Source organism: Lissotriton helveticus, chromosome 1_1 (genome assembly GCF_964261635.1).
Source record: "Lissotriton helveticus chromosome 1_1, aLisHel1.1, whole genome shotgun sequence".
Taxonomy (NCBI): Eukaryota; Metazoa; Chordata; class Amphibia; order Caudata; family Salamandridae; genus Lissotriton; species Lissotriton helveticus.
Genome location: NC_136057.1, coordinates 2,084,674,944 through 2,084,695,054, shown reverse-complemented (window position 1 = coordinate 2,084,695,054; position 20,111 = coordinate 2,084,674,944). Strand labels below are relative to the sequence as shown.

The 20,111-nt window shown below is 43.4% G+C and overlaps 1 protein-coding gene across 1 annotated transcript in view; it reads right to left on the bottom strand.

Annotated features, from left to right (window-relative positions):
* MCOLN3 (mucolipin TRP cation channel 3) overlaps nt 1–20,111 on the bottom strand; it is a 486,326-nt gene that overhangs the window by 349,853 nt on the left and 116,362 nt on the right. The gene's annotated exons all lie outside the window — the stretch shown is intronic.

The following is a 20,111-nucleotide window of genomic DNA, read 5'->3' as shown; positions in this document are numbered from 1 at the left end:
ATGCTTTATTAAATGAGTGGTAATTCATAGTTACAGGGGACTGGAGGGGCACCACAAGGCAGGCACATGCTGCGCATATCTTCTGCATGTATCACATTCCAGGCCTGTGCACTACTCCTCCTAAGGATGTACACTGACGCTTCGCTCCCTGCAGAGCCAATTGTCTACATTTCAAGCTACACCTGGTGCTTCCCTCTGTTGCCTGATTTTCAAAAGCTTTCTGCGTCTTTTCCAATTCCTTGATGAGCGTAAGTGACTTAGTGAGCAGTTTACCTGTAAAGACCCTCCAGCAAGCTTGATTGTTTCAGTACTTAAAGCTCACAGTAACTGGCAACGTAAGCAGCTTTCAAAAATATGTTTCTGTATGGGTGTGGCTTTAGCGCTAGACAGGATCGCGGCTAATAGCTGAGCTTCATCACCTCACGGAGCTTACGAAGGAGTTTTAGGCCACTTAAAGACCTTGTCCAACATCTCTCATACTGAATGCACTTCCTGCTGTATGACAGCACACGTTTGTGATGGCGGGCTCTAGTAAGCTCCTTCTTAGATGTTAGAAGCGATTGTTTTTGCGAAGGAATAGGGAATGTCATTACCCCTATCTGTCTTTTGCTTAACATGTTGTTTGAGTTGCACTAATCCCTCATGGATGGAGACATCAAATTTGTATCTTGCCTTCATTGCTACTCTTCTGGTTTCTCTCGTGTCAGTCTAACCCTGGGTCTCTTACAGATGTCTCGAGTCTGAGAGGATGTGAATTGGTATTCATACGTTATGTGGTATTTCTTTTGTAGTCTCTTCACATCTTGTCTCCTGTATTGGTAGAAGCCTGTGAGCTCCTCTATTAGTTTCTACTTTACAATTTGCTATATGTTATAATCCCATCACCTGGGATTTGGTTGTATCATTCATCAACACTGTAACTGTATCATCTCCATATCCGTGCTGAGATATATAATATTGAGCACCTGTTTTATGGGAAGGATCTCTACTTCTAAAAAACGTTCTCACCGACAAGTACATTTAGTTAAAATGGCTAGTGACTCAATCTCCCTCAAGAAGACATCTTCATCTGGCACTAAACTGAAAAGAGCCAAAAATCATCCACCATCTCCGGTCCAATCTTCTTCTAATCCGGTCTTGGATTCAATTTTAGATGAACTACATGCACTGAAACCGTTCTTGAATACCACCAATGAAAAACTGAAACTGATTGAGGACCATTTGATCAGCATGGAAGGTAAAATGTCTGAAATGGAACAACGTATATGTAATCTTCAAGACGTGGCCACTAAAATACCCTTACTGGAACAAGAAATTTCGAAGCTTAAACTCCATACCGAGGATTTAGAAAATTGTTGGAAAATTGTAACAGACGGAACAATCTTCGGGTGTATGGACTACTTGAAAATGTTGAGGGTCTGGGTCTTCTTTCTCTTTTAAAGAAATTTTTTTCTGACCCTCTCAACCTTCAATCTTTGACTCCCCTTAATATCCAATGGGCACATCGTCATGGTCATCCTCAACATCAATCCAACAAACCACGTAGTATTATTATGCTTTTTCTATATTTCAGTGACCTGATGCATGTATTAAAAGTTTCCAGAGAAAAACACTGTATTATATGGTCTGGCCATAACATCTTCATCTCACAAGATCTCTCCAATGCTACCAATGCCAGACGTAAAGAAGTCCTAGCTCTCCGTCCACAATTAAGATCTAGGAACATTTGTTATGGCATCTCGAAACCTTGTCTTTGCAAAATTACGCATGAAGGTGTCTCTCGCTCATTTGAGGATCCATCTAAACTAAAACACTTTTTGCATTCTATCACTAAAATACCTATGGACACAAATGCTCAATGTTCTTAAATTGTTAAACTAGTAACGCTTCACAATCCATTATTTCTTGTTGCGGTCTTTGTTATATACATTCTTATTGTGGCTTATGTGGCCTAAATAACTTAAAATATCTTTTTTTTTTCTTCTCTATTTTTCTTATATTCATTAGTTCCATCTTCATCCGTTGCTGCTCTTGGTTTTGAGTGCTGTCATGCCCAGTTCTTGTCTCTTACTCCTTATATTTCAGATCTGGCTTTTTGTCCTTGATCTGTCCCTGTTTTTCTTTATTTCGTTCACTCTCTTTCCATGTCTGCTTTTTCTGTATCCTCTCTTTCATTTCCTTCTTCTCTGTTTTTTTCCCTTCCCCTTCATATATCTGTATGAATGATTATTGTATTTGCTTCTTTATGTTCTTGTTAATCTCATCATCTTTCCTGACTTTTATGACCAGCGTCTTTTGTTTCCATTGGGTTTTTTTGCAGTGTGTTGTCATTGTGATTATTCCCCTGTTTCCTAAACATTAACATGTTTATTGTTGTATTGTGAAATGTTTGTGGTCTGGGTCATCCTGTTAAGCGTCAACAGGTACTTTCTCATTTATCAGAGCTTGATTGTCAGATTGCTTTTTTGCAGGAAACCCACTGTAATGATGTTGACTCTCTTAAACGTAAGCATCAAAGGGTGGGTCTCTCCTGCTACCAATTGTAAAGGTGGTGGTGCCATACTTTGTCATAAATCTTTCAAACTACAAATTGTATCAACTGAAAATGATATGAGTGGATGATGGGTAATACTTCATGCCATGGTCAATAATAAAGATGTCACCTTTTTAACATATATGGGCAGATTAAATCTGATCCTCTTTTTTGGCACAAAATTAAACTAAAATTATCTTCAATTACTAACCCTAATAATATTGTTCCTGGAGATTTTAACCCCTTTACTGCGCCGAATGTTCTGCGCTAGTGCGGAACGTTCCATTGCGCAGGCGGGCCGCGACGGCCAACGGATGTGCGCAGCACTACCGAGGTAATGCACGAGCAGCAATGAGGATAATAATTGGCTTGATCCCTTTTCTGATAGGAAATCAGATTATACATTTTAACCTGATAAATCTCATAAAGCATGTCAAACTGCTATTGCCTCTACTCCACTCTATGATGCTTGGAAGAGTAGTAATCCTGATAATTATGAACTCCTGGTCTTCTCTACTGTTCATCATACTATGTTTCGCATTGACTATGTTTTGATTTCTAAACCTTTACTTCCCTTGCTCCAATCTTCTGAGATTGGCTCTATTTTTATTTCTGACCATGCCCCGGTTTCAGTTTCTCTCAATTTGTCCCTTGCCACCCCCAATCAGGCTAGATGGAGATTTAATAATTCCTTATTATCCAACCAAACTTCTATTTTAAATGCTACTTCCTTTATACAATAATTTTTCATTTTAACAAATCAAGTGATACCTCTGTACATAACAATGGGATACCTTTAAAGCCTCGTCCAGAGCTTTTACCATCACCCACACTTCTAGAAAGAAAAAGTTATTAAACTCCCAAAATCTCTCCTCCCTCGATCATATTAAGACCCTTGAACACCTCCGGGATCTAATCAAGGCTAAATCTGATCTACACAAATTGGCACAACCGATTCCTGTAATATTCTATTTAACATAAAATCCAAATATCATGGGGGTCAAAACAAAGCGGGTAGAATGTTGGCTAATTATTTAAAAGTCAAATCAGAAAGAAAAGCCATTGGCCCTATTCCTAATACTCTTACCTACAATCTACTATACTCTGATTCAGACATTGTTGAGGCATTCTGGACTTATTACCACTTCTTATATATGGAAGATACCCATCCCACTGTAATCGATACTCAGTTGTTTTTTGATGGTCTCTCCTCTCCTTGCTCTATTCTGTATGCTATGACCCTCCTGGAAAAAGATATAACTCTTCAGGAGATTTTGGATGCAATTAAATCCTTAAAGAGAGCTACGGCTCCGGGCCATGATGGTTTCTCAATTAAGCTTAAACCCTCTTTTTCTTCTATTTTTGCTCCACATCTACTTGAACTCTTTACCTCCTTTATATTGCATTCTAAATCTGAAGGCTCCTTTCTTGATGCCCTCATTGTAATTCTCCCTAAACCCGTTAAAGATCTCTCCCTTTGTCAAAATGATCACCCAATCTCATTAATAATTATGACTCCAAAATTTTTACAAACATTCTTGCCTATTCCCTTACTTATTAAATCTGAGATCAGTCTGGCTTTATTAAAGGTAGGCTCTCCTCAGATAATGCTAGAATGTTCTCTAATAGCCTTACCCTAGGGAAACATTATCATGATCCTCTAGCTGCATTGTCCCTTGATGCTGAAAAAGCTATTAGTCGCATGAATTGATTTACATTCTAAATTATCTGGCTATAAATGAAATTTTTCTAAAACTGAAATTTTACCTTTAAATTCAATATGCTACCAATTCATGCTTTCTGAAACCAACTTTAAACAGTGTCCATTTAAAATAAAATACCTTGGCCAATGGTTTTCCCCTACTATTCCTCAAACGCTTATTCATAACTTTAGTGCTTTAAAAATTAAGATTCAAAACTTACTCTCCTCATGGTCCCCCCTAGATCTATCCTGGTCGGGTATATTAGATACCATTAAAATGATGATTGTACAGCTCATTTGATTCCTGCTTTCTATGTGACCCCTTAAAATCCACAATTATTATTTTAACCAAATCAATTCCATCTGTACTAAATTTCTCTGGAATAATAACCCTGGTCCTATTGCTTTAACTAAATTAACCAAACCAAAAAACAAAGGGGGTGTACAATTTCCTAATTTTAAGCTACATCACACTGCTTTTTAATCAGACAAGTGTATGCACCAGATAGACAATACCACGATGCTCCGATACCTATTTGGATTAATTTTGATCGCTCTTTATCAAATTACTTTTCTTTTTATGACATTTGTTTTATGTCCATTTGAACCTTCATATCTAAGCATCCCATTCTAAAATACTCCTAGACGGCTCTAACTTTTATCAAGCTTTCCTTGCCTCTTCTATTTGGCACAACAAAAGTATTAAGTTTCACCATAAATCCTTCTACTTCAAACATTGGATAGAGAAGAATATTCTAGATGTCCATCAACTTGTATCCCATAATTCGGTTATACCTTTTAATAAAATACGACTTATCCTCTTCTTGTTTATCTCAATATTCTCAATTATCACAAGCTCTTCAATCATTTCTTTCATTCAAAAACTTTCCTACTAACAATACTCCATTTATTCCCTTAACTCCTTTAAACAACATCTCTCCTGATTCTAATCCTAAAGCTTCTTTTATATATACACTTGTATCTACACCTATCTCTGAAAGACCTAAATCCCCAATTGAACTAGCTTGGGAACTAGACCTTTCCATCACCCTTTCAGCTAAAAAATGGGACAAATTATGGCATAACATTTCTTCCACCTCTAGAGCTGCTAATATTACTCAATCTTTATTTTTTCTATATAATATAACTGTTAGAATGCCAGCATTTATAAATAAAATCAACCCAAATTTCTCTCCTCTCTGCTAGTAATGCCATTCCACCAATGGTACATGATCACATTCGATATACCATTGCCCTGACGTCCTATAATTTTGGAAGTCCACTTGGACCAAATGTTCCAAGATTTTACATTTTTGTATCCCCTTATCAATTAAAAATCTTTTTCTTGACTCCATGTCAGTTGAGTTTCATGGAGTTTCATGACAGTGCTGAAGTTGAAATTGTTTGACCTTTTTATTGCTCCTGCATTTAAAGTTATTCTTACTTGTTGGAAAGATAATTCCAAAATAGGCATGCTAACATGGTGGAATCTTATTTGTGATGAACACAGAATTTCTACTGTTTCATCTTCATCTGTATCCCCAAAAAATTAAGTCTGATTTACTTTGCTTACCTTTTACTACATTTCTGTCTACATACTCTTCTTTATATTAATTCCCACTCGATAACTCTTCTCCCTTCCTCTCCTTTTCCTCCTTTTTCCCTTTTTGTTTTCTCTCAATCAATCAATCAATCATAGCATTTGTATAGCACGCTACTCACCCGGAAGGGTCTCAAGGCGCTTGGGGGAGGGGTCCGCTACTGCTCGAACAGCCAGGTCTTGAGTTGTTTCCTGAAGGCGGGATGGTCCTGTGTCATCCGGAGGTGGATGGGGAGGGAGTTCCATGTCTAGGCTGCCAGGTAGGAGAGGGATCTTCCTCCGGCGGTGGCTCTTTGGATGCGTGGTACGGCGGCGAGGGCGAGGGCGAGGCTTGTAGAATGTAGCTGGCGGGTGGGCGTGTAGAAGGTCAGGCGGTCGTTGAGGTACTTGGGGCCCAGGTCCTGGAGACACTTGTGTGCATGGGTAAGGAGCCTGAACGTGATCGTTTTGCTGACTGGGAGCCAGTGCAGGTCCCTCAGGTGGCCGGAGATGTGGCTGCGTCGGGGGATGTCCAAGATGAGTCGGGCAGAGGCGTTCTGTATGCGCTGGAGTCTTTTCTGTAGTTTGGCTGTGGTTCCCGCGTAGAGGGTGTTCCCGTAGTCCAGTCGGCTGGTGATGAGTGCCTGGGTGACCGTCTTCCAGGTTTCGGTTGGGATCCAGCGGAAGATCTTTCGGAGCATACGCAGGGTGTTGAAGCACGATGAGGAGACGGGGTTGACTTGTCTGGTCATCGAGAGGGAAGAGTCCAGGATGAAGCCCAGGTTGCGTTCAAGTTCAAGTTCAAGTTCAGGAATTTGTATAGCGCACTACTCACCCGGAGGGTCTCAAGGCGCTTGGGGGAGAGGGTGCATTATTTATCGAATAGCCAGGTTTTAAGTTCCTTCCTGAAGGAAATGTGGTTCTGGGTAAGGCGGAGGTGAGTGGGGAGGGAATTCCAGGTTTTGGCCGCCAAGTAGGAGAAGGATCTTCCTCCCATGGTGGTTCTTTGGATGCGTGGAACTGCAGCGAGGGCTTGATTGGAAGATCTTAGTTGGCGGGTCGGTGTGTAGAAGGACAGTCGTGTGTTGAGGCATTCGGGTCCTAGTTTGTAGAGGGCCTTGTGTGCATGGGTGAGGAGGCGGAACGTTATTCTCTTGTTGACGGGAAGCCAGTGGAGGTCTTTCAAGTGACCGGTAATGTGAGCTTGGCGCGGGATGTCCAATATGAGTCTGGCTGATGCGTTTTGGATGCGTTGGAGTTTTTTCTGTAGTTTGGAAGTGGTTCCGGCGTAGAGGGTGTTTCCATAGTCCAGTCGGCTAGTGACCAGAGCGTGAGTGACAGTCTTTCTTGTTTCGGTGGGGATCCAACGAAAGATTTTTTTGAGCATACGAAGTACGTTAAAGCAAGAGGATGAGACGGCGTTGACCTGTCTGGTCATCGAGAGGGAGGAGTCTAGGATGAAGCCCAGGTTACGTGCGTGGTCTGTGGGTGTGGGTGCCGTGCCCAGGGCCGATGGCCACCATGAGTCGTCCCAGGCAGATGAGGATGATCCTAGGATGAGGACTTCCATGCGTGCGTGGTCTGTTGGCTTGGGAGCGGTGCCCAGGGCGGAAGGCCACCAGGAGTCGTCCCAGGCGGAGGGCGATGGTCCCAGGATGAGGACTTCCGTCTTGTCTGAGTTCAGTTTCAGGCGGCTGTTCTTCATCCACTCGGCGACGTCTTTTATCCCTTCGTGTAGGCTTGTTCTGGCGGTGGCGGGGTCACTGGTGAGGGAGAGGATCAGTTGGGTGTCGTCGGCGTAGGAGATGATGTTGAGGTTGTGTTGGCGTGCGATGGCTGCAAGAGGTCTCATGTAGACGTTGAAGAGGGTTGGGCTGAGCGATGATCCTTGCGGTACGCCGCAGATGACTTCGGTGGCCTCGGATCGGAACGGGGGGAGGCGGACTCTTTGTGTTCTTCCGGCGACGAACTAGATGATCCACTCCAGTGCCTTTTCTTGGATACCGATGTTGCTGAGGCGTTGAACTAGGGTGCGGTGGCAGACGGTGTCGAACGCTGCAGAGAGGTCCAGGAGGATGAGGGCCGCTGTTTCCCCGTTGTCGAGCAGTGCTCGGATGCCGTCGGTGGCTGCGATGAGGGCGGTCACGGTGCTGTGGTTGGCTCGGAAACCGGACTGCGAGGGGTCGAGGGAGCTGTTCACCTCGAGGAAGGCTGCAAGCTGTCTGTTGACGGTCTTCTCGATGACTTTGGCAGGAAAAGGGAGGAGCGAGATGGGGCGGAAGTTCTTGAGGTCGGTGGGGTCCGCTGTTGGTTTCTTCAGTAGGGCGTTGAGCTCGGCATGCTTCCAGCTCTCCGAGAAGGTGGCGGTGTTGAAGGAGGAGTTGATGACGTCCCGGAGTTGGGGTGCGATGATGGAGTCGGCCTTGTTGAAGACGTGGTGGGGGCAGGGGTCGGTTGGAGATCCGGAGTGGATGGTGTTCATCGTGCGGGCTGTGTCTTCGGTGGTCACCGTGGTCCAGGTGCGGAGGGTGGCGGTGGGGGGCGTTGGTTCGACGGTTGGGTGCGTGGAAGGTGCGCCGAAGCTGTTATGGATGTCGGCGATCTTGCGGTGGAAGTACGAGGCGAGAGAGTCGCAGAGATCTTGTGAAGGAGTGATGTCGTTGTTGCCGGTGCTGGGATTGGAGAATTCCTTGACGATGCTGAAGAGTTCCTTGCTGTCGTGGGCGTTGTTGTCCAGTCGTTCCTTCAGTGATTTCTTCTTGGTGGTGCGGATGAGCTGGTGGTGCTTGCGGGTGGCGTCTTTGAGGGCGGTCATGTTGTCTGTGGTCTGGTCGAGGAGCTTTCTTGAGGGTGCGGCAGTTCTTCTTGGAGACCTTGAGTTCGTCGGTGAACCAGGAGGCTGTCTTGCTTCTGGTCTGCTGGGCGGGTTCTTTAGTGGCACGAGGTCGTCGGTGCAGGCGGTCAGCCACTGCGTGAGGTTGCGTGCTGCTTCGTTGGGGTTTGTTGTGCTGGCGGGTGGGGTCTGGCTGAGGGAGGTGGTGAGCTGCTCGGTGGTGATCCTGCTCCAGCTCCTGCGAGGAACCTGTTGCGGGTGGTGGTGGGTGATGGTTCTTCTGAAGCTGAAGTGGACGCAGCTGTGGTCGGTCCAGTGAAGTCCGGTGGAGTGGCTGAAGGTGATGTGCTTGCTGGATGAGAAGACGGGATCAAGCGTGTGGCCGGCGTGGTGGGTGGGGGTGTTGACCAGTTGCTTGAGTCCGAGGTTGGCGAGGTTGTCCAGCAGGGCGGCGGTGTTGCGGTCCTTGTTGTTCTCCAGGTGGAAGTTGAGGTCCCCTAGGAGGATGTAGTCAGCGGAGCGGAGGGCGTGCGGGCTGATGAAGTCCGTGATGTCTTCGCTGAATTGTGTACGTGGTCCCGGGGGTCTGTAGACGAGGGTACCTCTGAGGGTCGTCTTTGGGTCGGTGTGTATCTGGAAGTGGAGATACTCGGCGGCGGCGAAGGTGTCGTTGGAGTCGGTCGTGATGCGGATGGTGTTCTTGTGTACGATGGTGATGCCTCCTCCAGTCTGGTTGACGCGGTCTCTCCGCGTCAACTTTATATTAAAAGTATTTTGATAACTAATATTTTAGGTGGTACCCTAATCTTATTATATATTAATTTGTTACTTAAGGTTGTATTTTATAGTTTCTTTCACCCATTTATAGTATTATAGCTCCAGTTTATTGTATACTCTACAATGTTAATTCCTTTTTTCCTTATGCCGTTTGTGTTTTTGCTACCTGTTTATTTACTTAATAAAAATTATTTTTATTTAAATAAAACATTACAATAAAAAAAAGAGGCAAACTTGTTAAACTTCACGGGTGACTTCATGCACCCAATTGTTAATTCTCAACAATATGTTTTTTTAATTACTTCTCCCCATGAGCCCTCTTGCCCATCGGGGTTGCGTTTGAAAGATAAGGTGGTACCCGTCAGTAGATAAGAAAGAGCTTTATTTGTACATTCGCAAGCACAACACCCTGACACAAACATAATGCAGTTGTAAAAGATGCAGTAATAAACAATGCAAAGAAAGTAGAGAACGAGGCACAAACATATGTTTCAAGCCAGACAGATGCTCCGGGGCATTAAGAGCGAACCTGACTAATGATGAAGAAAGGGCTATAGTATTATAATAACAGTAAAGTGAAAATAAATATAGCACTTCTTCTCCCTTTCAAAAATAAACACTTATACAAAGTCTTTCAACCTATGTGGGAGAGTTCAAATTCTTCCAGAGAGTTTAACTTGGACGCAACTGAATCAGTCACAGAATGACAATTGAGAACATTGGTGACATTACAAAGTCACATTACTAAACACTGGATTTATTAATCAGGTCTCACCATGTTGGCATCACATACTAAATTTCCCTGAATCGGTTCATACTAGGAACTATGATTAAACATCCATAACCAACAATGAAAGCATCAGACTCAAAAAATGGTCACCACAAACTATTTTCCAACGACTGGCTCTCTGACAATCCACACTTGATCATCATGAGTCACCACACTGTTCCTGTTGATTTTGACCACTTTAATGGGATTACTATTCTTTGAAGCTCCTTTTCACAAATGGTGAAGTTTAAGTATGTGCACACAATCACTCACCTTCACGTAATTCCTACTTACTTTCTCCTTTTCATCATGACGACACTTAACAGCTGTTTCAATTTCTCAATCATTTACTCTTTTCAATCTAGACCCTTTGACAAAGACCTAACAACATTGTCTTTGATGATACGATTGACCTCTCCAACTGGTAACAGGATTTAGTACAGTGGCAAAAAGTCTGATGTCATGAACCCTAAGAAATGTATTTGTGGCGTTTCACAACAACTGAATGCACCTCTCTGTAACTAAGGGGTCAGGAGAACCTGCCCAAGAGAATACTTCAATTACAACAAATGTGACCTCAGGCTGATGTGAGTGATAATCAATAGCCACATATGGAAATCTACAATATGCATGCAACTGATAACATTTCTTCAGATATCAAAAGCTAACTACTGACAGGGTGTTCAGGCCCGAGACATGTGTAAGGGGTGCCAGTTTAATCCTTAAGAATCTGTCACTATTAGAGGACTTCTCACATTCAGTGTCCATATTTTCCCTCAATTTCTACAATCTTTTCCAAGGACATAACTTATAATTAGCCATATGTGACAAACTATCACAGTTATAGCAGACATTGTCCTTCTCCATTTTTTAAAAATTTGCATTGATTCTTTTTATTTTATGCGTTTTTATGTAGCACGAATTTTACCCGTAGGTGTCAGAGCACTTTAAAATAGAACCTTTTACATTACATAAGGACTTCAGAGTACATGAATTACATAAAGGATAGAAACAGATAAACTCTAAATTAACATAAGAAGAGTATCAAATACATGTCTTCTACAGATACTAGTGGTTAGAGTTACATATATACACATTTCAAATTCGCTCAAGAATACATTTTAAGAAGAGTTGAAGTATTTGAGTTGGACAATTTTATAATACATATTTAGAGAGCATGATCTTCTCGCCATTGCCATTGCTGGGCTTCTTGCAGTGCTCATTTATCCAGAGCTTCAGAGTACTGTTGAACTCATGGGCAGTGAACTTGGTTCTGGAGGGAGCCCCGAGCTGGTGATGGCAGTAGGGATAGAAGGCATGGTGGTGGTGGACGAAGGCGGGCTTCTAGAGCCCGGGGCTGTCCTTGAGCTTGTGCTGGGCTCCAGCTGTGGCAAGAGGGGTAGATCGACACTGTGGGGCATGAAGGCTCCATAGAGTTTGTGAAAGGAGGAATTGGTTCGGTACTGTGGGTGAGACTGGGGCAGTGGGGGCCGGCCAGACTGTAGTGTGCCGCTTGACGTCGTTGTTGGGTCAGATGTCCTTTACGCCTTTTCTCCGCTACATGCTCCCATTGCCTGCCAGATCGCCTTCCGCTGTTGGCCTTTCATGCTTGTTAGGGTTGCTCCCCCATCTGTCTGATTGGAAAGTGAGGTCGTCCGCACTCCCTGACCCCGGGACACACCTCTCAGGGGGTGGCCGCCCCTACAGTTTCATGGCAGTTGCCACACTGGCAGGCAGGAGTGCCGCACAGGCCGTTGGGGTTTCCACCCTGAGCGCACTAACCTCCATGACAAGCCACTGTGCCTCCTTTGTCCCTCCACTTTGAGCTGACGACGTTCAGGGTAGGCTAGTTCATGCTACGAAGTCAGGCCTCCCATCGGGCTCAGGCTCAAGTACCCATAGCAGCACTGGGCACCTTTGGGGGGATACTCTCATTACTCCATCGCTCCTGCAACTAGTATCAGATTATGGGCCTATCTCAGCAGCAGGCCTCTGGACTGGGAATGTAAACCAGCCCTGGTAATTGATTCAGATCTGCACATAGAAATCAATGCAGTTGCTTTCGTTACAGGGACCGATATTGCAGCTATGCAAAACCGGCCCCTAGTAACAAAAAACGCCCCCCACCCCCCAGGGGTCCAAAACTGGCCTCCACCCTGGCAGTCCGCAGGGGAAATGCCTTGTGCATGCTACAGCCATTTCCAGCCCTGATGATGGGTCTCATTTGGCCGTTAATCACAGCACTCCTCTGCCATCTTGAGGGCTGCACGAGTCTGTGGCCATCGGTCACTGACTGCTAATGCCAGTGCTGTTAGTTGCTCCAGACCCAGTACTCAGTACTGGGGAGTCCAGAGGGGATTTATCAGGGTTCAACGGTGTTCCCCAGGCCCTTATCGTTTGCTGGATGGTATCGGATGGGGAGGCTCAGGCAGAAGGTCATCCTCCCGCCGGAGCACAGGAAGTTAACCTCATCATTTTGTTGTCAGTTGCTCACACTCACACTTCAGTTTATCTTTTTTCTCCACTCTGTCTTTATTCAACAATTGCATCCAAGATTCAGACTGTTTGCCTGCTTTGGCTAAAGTTATGGCATCTTTAAGAGATGGATCTCCTACCAGAAAATATTGTCCTAAACTCCTTATATTGGTGATAAATTGATCCCTTGTCTTCTAGCCTGACATCAATGCAGGACATAGGCAGAGCTCTCAACCCCCTTAGGAACTCATCAAAAGAATTGCTCTCTCTTTAAGACTCTGGTGTGAAATGGGAATCTTTCAAAAGCTATGCTTTGAGTAGGCTTGATTCTCATTTCCACAGGCATCATGACTTTATCAAGTGCATTTAGTTTGCTTTCAATAAATCAAGGTGGGCCCTGAAATTCGATGAGGGTGGAGATGCAGGGTAAAGGGCAACATAATGAACAGAAGAGTCTCCACCCGAACTATATAAAAAAAGAGCTGATTAAGTCACCATGGGTACATTCTACCTCCCAAAGAAAAGGATCAAACAACGTAATGTGAGCGCAAATCCATAAGTACGTTTTTAATCAAAATTCATATGTATGCAATACATTATTTCAGTAAATGCAGAATCAGAAAAACAAATAAATACGACACAAATATATGCAGATCCCCACAAATAATAATCATTCAAACAAACAGTCATACACATACTCTCTCATACACAATCGTCCTGATCCTAGAGGATCCACTCATTCACATTCAATAAATACCAGTTAAAAGAACAAAGAGAGGAGGAGAGGAGTTGGGGAGAGGAGTTGGCCTAACGGCTAGGGCGCTCGACCTCGGACCTGGGGATCTGGGTTCGAGTCTCGGTAATGACGCCAAAACCTCATGTGATTCTGGGCAAATCCCTTAATCTCCCCGTGCCTAAAATGAAAGTGTGTCCTCATGTAACGTAACTGGAAAATTTGTAAAGCGCTCTGATACCTGATTCGGTTCGGGTCTAGTTCGCACTATATAAAACTATTCAAAAAAATAAAAAAGTCGAAGGTACACAATTCCACGCTGGGGAACTAAAAAACCGATTGTCCTCCAGAACAAATTTTTTTTGTTTGGTCTCAGGGGTCACAGCAAAATCCAATTTAAGGCAATTCTTTCAAGCAAGAGATATGAGATAAAGTAGATACAATTAAACTGTTAAAGACCAAAATATCCCAAAATGAGATCAAAAACAAATTATAAGTCATAGGGAGGCCAATAGGGAGTAGACTTCACCAGTTGGTGGTTGTAATAGTGCAGACGTACGTTTCGGTGTGTGACCTATGACAGGTCTCACCTTCCTCAGGGCATGTGTCTCCATGGAGACGAAGGTGGGGGGTATCTGTGGGATAATAAAGAACAAAATAATGGCAACATACATATTTAGGGTATTAAGTGAGTCAAACTTCATACAGGGCACTAGATACGGTGCGAGAACAAGCAAATGCTATGGGGAGACTTTAATAAAAAATGATAACACGTTTGGTTAAAAAACCTGGGACCAGAGTGCCAAAAGGTGTATAGGACATGACACATAGTGAAAGAAAAACACTGGGAATGTGCGTGATGTTAGCAAGAAAGATCAAAATCACCATGAAAGGAAGAGAGTAGCTCGAGAAAGAAAGGATAAACAGAAAAAAGATGTGCTCATGGGGACACATAATAAATAACGTGCTCTCCGTGGGAGAAGAGAAGAAAGTTTATCAATGAAGCGTATTACCTGAGCACTGTAAACGAACACAAATGCAGAGTGTCGATAATACAGATCAAAAAAATAAGCAACATAAGAACGTCTGTTAAAGATAAAACAGAAACAGGGATCAGCTGGATAAGAGCAGATAAATCAAGCAAATGATTATCCAGGCGTGAGAACATGCACTAACTTCTTATCAAAGGGAGAAAATATGAAGATGGCCAGAAACTCAATGAGGTCTGGTAGAGAACGAAAAGGCTTTTTTTTTTTGTAAATAATCAGCACATCCAAACCTATAGATGGCCAACAGTCTAGCTCGCCAATTCAAAAAAGTGGGAGCTTCAGTGGATAACCACTGAGATGCTATACACAGCCGAAGTTGAGTCATAGCTATAAATAACAGAGCAGAAACATGTCGCGTATTGCTAACTGCCTCCCCACTCCCAGGATCCCAGCCAAATATCACCAGTTCTGAAGTCAGATTACACCTAATCTTAAGCCTAGTATTAATAAACCCCTCACTATCTGTCAAAAATCTGGAAAGGGAGGGACAAGAAAAAAACATATGGATAATATCTGCCGCATATAACCCGCACCTTGCACACGGATCTCCCCTGCTACCCCATTTTGAGATTTTTGCCGGTGTATAGTATAAATCCAGCATTGCCATGTAGCTTTGAGTTCTGAGGGATCCAGAAACCAGAACCTCACTAGCAAGTTCAAGCACCGGTGTTAAATCTATGCTAGTCTTTCCAAGCTTATCTTCCCATTTAGTACTCTGGGCAAGCATATCATCCGGGAGAACAGACAGTAAATATTGATATATTATGCCGATTCTAGCTCTTTTATGGATCAATTCTATAATGGGAATTTTGTCAAGTATGGCTGGTTCGACCTTCAATTGCCTACAAAGAAAACTTTGGATCTGTAAATATTTTAAAAAATCATGTGGTAACAATTGAAATTTGTCCTTTATAGTACCATAAGGTAACACCAGCCCATCTCCTACATAATCCCCTATTACTCGCACTCCCTGTGCTTGCCATCTAACCATAGTAGGATCCTGAAATATGCCAGGTAGATGTCGAGCAGCTTTAAAAGGTGTATAAATATTAATACTTGGCATACCTAGTTTCCGCCTAATTTTCTGCCAGATGGTAAATGCAGCTATAATAACCTTGAATCTTGTTCTTTTATAGTAGCTTGGCTCCAAGACCTCCAGCAACATGCCCTTAGCCCCTTCTCCCAAACCTATCTCAAAAATGGTCGGACGATTACATAATGGGACCTCGGCCTTATCTCCGAGTAATAATACTCCCAGCAACCAGTAATACAAAACTGGATTAGGCACCGACCAGCCCCCCCCGATCCCGTGGAAGGGACATAAACTTGGCTGCTCTGCAAGACCCTCTATACCCCCACAAAAACCTACAGCAGACCCTATCTGCCTTTCTCAAACTACTTTGAGAAAATTCTAAAGGATAAAGGAATAGTCCTAAATAAATATAAAAACTTAGGAAGTATTAATATTTTAAGAACATTACACCGCCCATAAAGAGAGAGATGAAGATGGTCTAAGCGCTCTAATTTAGTATTCGCCGGCTCGATGACCGGAAGAATATTTTAATCCGGAATGGCTTCAACCGCAGCAGTTATAGAAACTCCCAAATACAAAGCTCCAGTAACCACCGGGGCGTCCGACACTGGCATATCATGTGTCTGCACCACCTGAGTTTTGGATACATTCAGCTTGTACCCTGAAACCGCCCCGAATTGCTTAGCCAAATCCTTCAATGTACTAAAAGCGGATGAAACATCAGGTGTTAAAACGACGATATCATCTGCATATGCTAATGTGCGATAAATAGCATCCCCAGCCCTTATTGGTATTATGCCCTGATCGCCCTCTATTCTATTCAGAAATGGATCAATATACAGGGTGAACAGCAGGGGTGAACACGGACACTCCTGCCGCGTGCCCCTACTGATAGAAAAACAGCTAGTTTGTTGGCCAGAGATACGGAGTGTAGGTTTTGGGGAGGAATACAATGCCTGAATCGCCCGTATGAATTCAGTACAGAATCCCTTCCGCTGAAGCACGGCCCGCCTTCTCCGCGTCCAACAGGATCACCCCGAGAGGAGAGGCCGTGACCTGTGCCCAGTCTAGTAATGCTATGACACATCTAACATGGTCTGCGGTGTCCCGCCCAGGAATAAATCCATGCTGTTGCGAGGAGACCAAGGGCGTAATTACATACAATAGCCGGACAGCTAAAATTTTCAAATAGATTTTCGGGTCACTGTTAATTAGTGAGATCGGTCGAAAAGATGACGGTAACATTTCTGGTTTACCCTTTTTTTTAAACAAAACTATAGTGGTATCTCGCCACGATTCCGGCACTGTACCCTTCTGTGCCGCTCTAAATACCTTATAAAACTCGAGTGGTACAGCATCTGGACCACAAGCCTTGCCATTTGCTAAAGATTTAACAGCAGTCACAACCTCCTCCCATTGAATTGGGGCGGACAGAACTTCACACTGCTCCAGGGACACCTTTAAAGTATCCAACCCAGAAAAAAATACCTCAGCTGCAGTCCCTAACTGGGACCAAGAAATATCCTCCTTATACAAATCAGAATAGTAATTCAAAAACACTTCATTAATACCCTCTGGAGTATCGTGAACTACCCCCGTTAAATCTTGGATTTTTGTTACATGACTCTGTACGCTTCTCTGGTGGAGTCTCTTGGCAAGAACCCTGCCAGAATTTTCCCCAAACTCAGACATCTCTGTACGATATTGCAAATATTTTGAAGCAAGGTCTTGTCCAAAAGACTCCAACAATTCAGCCTTTATTATTGCTACCTCCTGTTGGCTAGATTCTATGTCAACTCCCTGTTTAATTTTACTAGCGAGTTCAACTTCTGCCTTCCTTAAATCTTGTATCCGTCTCTGAAGCTGCTCTTTATCTGATTTCCACCTGTATGACGAGAAACTTTTCGTCTCACCCAGCAATCCGGCTTTCAGAGTATCCCATACTATCTGATCTGTTGTCGTACCCCTGTTAATCTTCAAAAATTCTTCCAGCCATTTCCACATATGAGCGCAATAACCCTCGTCGAATAATAACTTTCTTTCAAATGTCCATTCCCGAGGAGATTTTCTAGTTCGAGGCCAAGCACATTCAGCTACCAATGGATTATGATCTGAGATAATCCGGGAGAAGAAGTAATAGAAGAGACAGCTGCCACCTGCTCAGAAAGAAAAACATAGTCTAATCTAACGTATTTGTTGTGGGGGGCTGAATAATAAGTATACCCATCATCAGATTTGTTGTGAAGAAACCATAAGTCTACGGCACCATGCTCTTGTAGTAAGGTCTGAAGCGCTTTGAAGACCTTTGGTTGCCTCCCAACATAGTTACCTTCCTTAGCAATATTAAAATCGCTTGTTAAATTAATATTCATATTGCCACAGAAGAAGAGAGGACTCGGCCAAGTGGCTAATTCTACATTTAAACACTTCACCGCCTCAGGATCGTCTAGATTAGTGCCATACAGTGTACAAACCGTTAGAGCCCTGCCACCAATTAGCAATTCAGCTACGGCCCATCTGCCCATACGATCTTCCTTAACCCTTTTGCAGGCCCCAACTCCCCGTCTCATCAAAATGGCTACCCCTCTTATCATTGATGACTGTTTTGAACTTACTAACAAATCAAACCCTGGCAGCTTCAAGCACCCCCGCCTCCCCCATGGGATATGCGTCTCCTGTGTGCATAATATATCGGGGTACATAGCTTGTACTATTTTGGAAAATAAGGCCCGCTTCTTAGCATCATTAAGGCCACAGACATTCCATGTACTTATAATAAGCTTATCCTGCCCCATCAAAACAATCCAAAATCAGCCTGCTTTGTGGCTTTCCCAATTTTTTGCATTTAACACAAAATAACCGTCCAAACATTTGAACACATTTTAATGCCATTTCTTTAATCATTTAACAGCCCTACTTAATCTTAACTCTGCCACACCCCCCCCTACACCACCCCCCCTGAACCTCTGACCTCCCTCCCCCCCAAAACCACCCCCACAACACCCACCCATCCCTTACAACTCCCTTATGAGGCAACAGGACTGATGTCCTTGTGATGGAAAGAGATGGTGGCTGCCCCCCAAATGGGTTATTTCACCCTTTCAAAAAACAACAATAACAGGGCAAAAATAACAACGGTTAGATAAAAATTAACACAAAAAATAAATAAGGTTAGGACAAATGTATTCCAATGAAGGAATAAGCCCCATATACAAAGTGATGCAATCAGACAGCAAGAGGCTAAGGGCTCAGAGAATAATGCCACATTTTTTTTGAAAATGAAGGAAATTTGAAGAGGCACAATCAACACGACATAGGCCGTAATTTGTATCTAACCGTTGTTATTTTTGCCCTGTTATTATTTTACTATCTGTTTGGATCAAGCCGTTTTCTTTTCCTTTTTTCTCATCTTTCTCATGTTAGCCTATCACCTGTTTTGCTTTTAGCCCCTTACCAGGCCTTGATTTTCCCCCTGATCCCTTTCCGACCGCTCTAAGATCCCTCCATGAGCGTCTTTCATCGACCCCCGGGGTCGCCGGATTGGCGACATTATGCCAATCTAGTGTTTACTTTAAAAGAACAACCTAATCCGGCATACCGCTCTAGCCGTCTGATGCCGGGATAGCGTTTCTTTCTGCTGCACCCCTTTCTCCACAACTACGGGTAAGTGCTGCCGGTTTTTACCATGTATGCTGCCGCGCTTGAGCCTCTTACGTATAATTTTCCAGATAGTTTATCTTTGCATTTCCTACTTTAGACTGGATGCCTCGTATCTCCATTAACAGAGGACGCCTCCTTAGCCTCCGCTAGCCCTGAATTACGGCACACTCCCCTGCGGATTCTATCGCTACTTCTACCCAAATGTGAACGCAACATCTGAAAACTCTGTGCCTTCGGTAATTATTTCCATGCCTGCCCACCAGGCCGTCTTTTCATTACCATTTTTAAACAGTTCCTTGCACCTGTATGTGTTGTATACCTCCTGGTAAAAGTGCTTTTCTTTCTTTTTCTGTTGCAGCAATCTTCTGCGTGCATCGTAATTTTTCGCTACACTATATTGTTTGGACGTGCAGATTATTTTCTTTTCGTCCTCTACCAGACCCCATTGAGTTTCTGGCCATCTTCATATTTTCTCCCTCTGGTAAGAAGTTAGCCCATGTTCTCACGCCTGGATAATCATTTGCTTTATTTATCTGCTCTTATCCAGCTGATCCCTGTTTCTGTTTTATCTTTAACAGACATTCTTATGTTGCTTACTTTTTTGATCTGTATTATCGACACTCTGCATTTGTGTCCGTTTACAGTGCTTAGGTAATACGCTTCATTGATAAACTTTCTTCTCTTCTCCAACGGAGAGCACGTTATTTATTATGTGTCCCCATGATCACATCTTTTTTCTGTTTATCCTTTCTTTCTCGAGCTACTCTCTTCATTTCATGGTGATTTTGATCTTTCTTGCTACCATCAGGCACATTCCCAGTGTTTTTCTTTCACTATGTGTAATGTCCTATACACCTTTTGGCACTTTGGTCCCAGGTTTTTTAACCAAATTGTTGTTATCATTTTTTATTAAACATTCTCCCCCTAGCATTTGCTTGTTCTCGCACAGTATCTAGTGCCCTGTATGA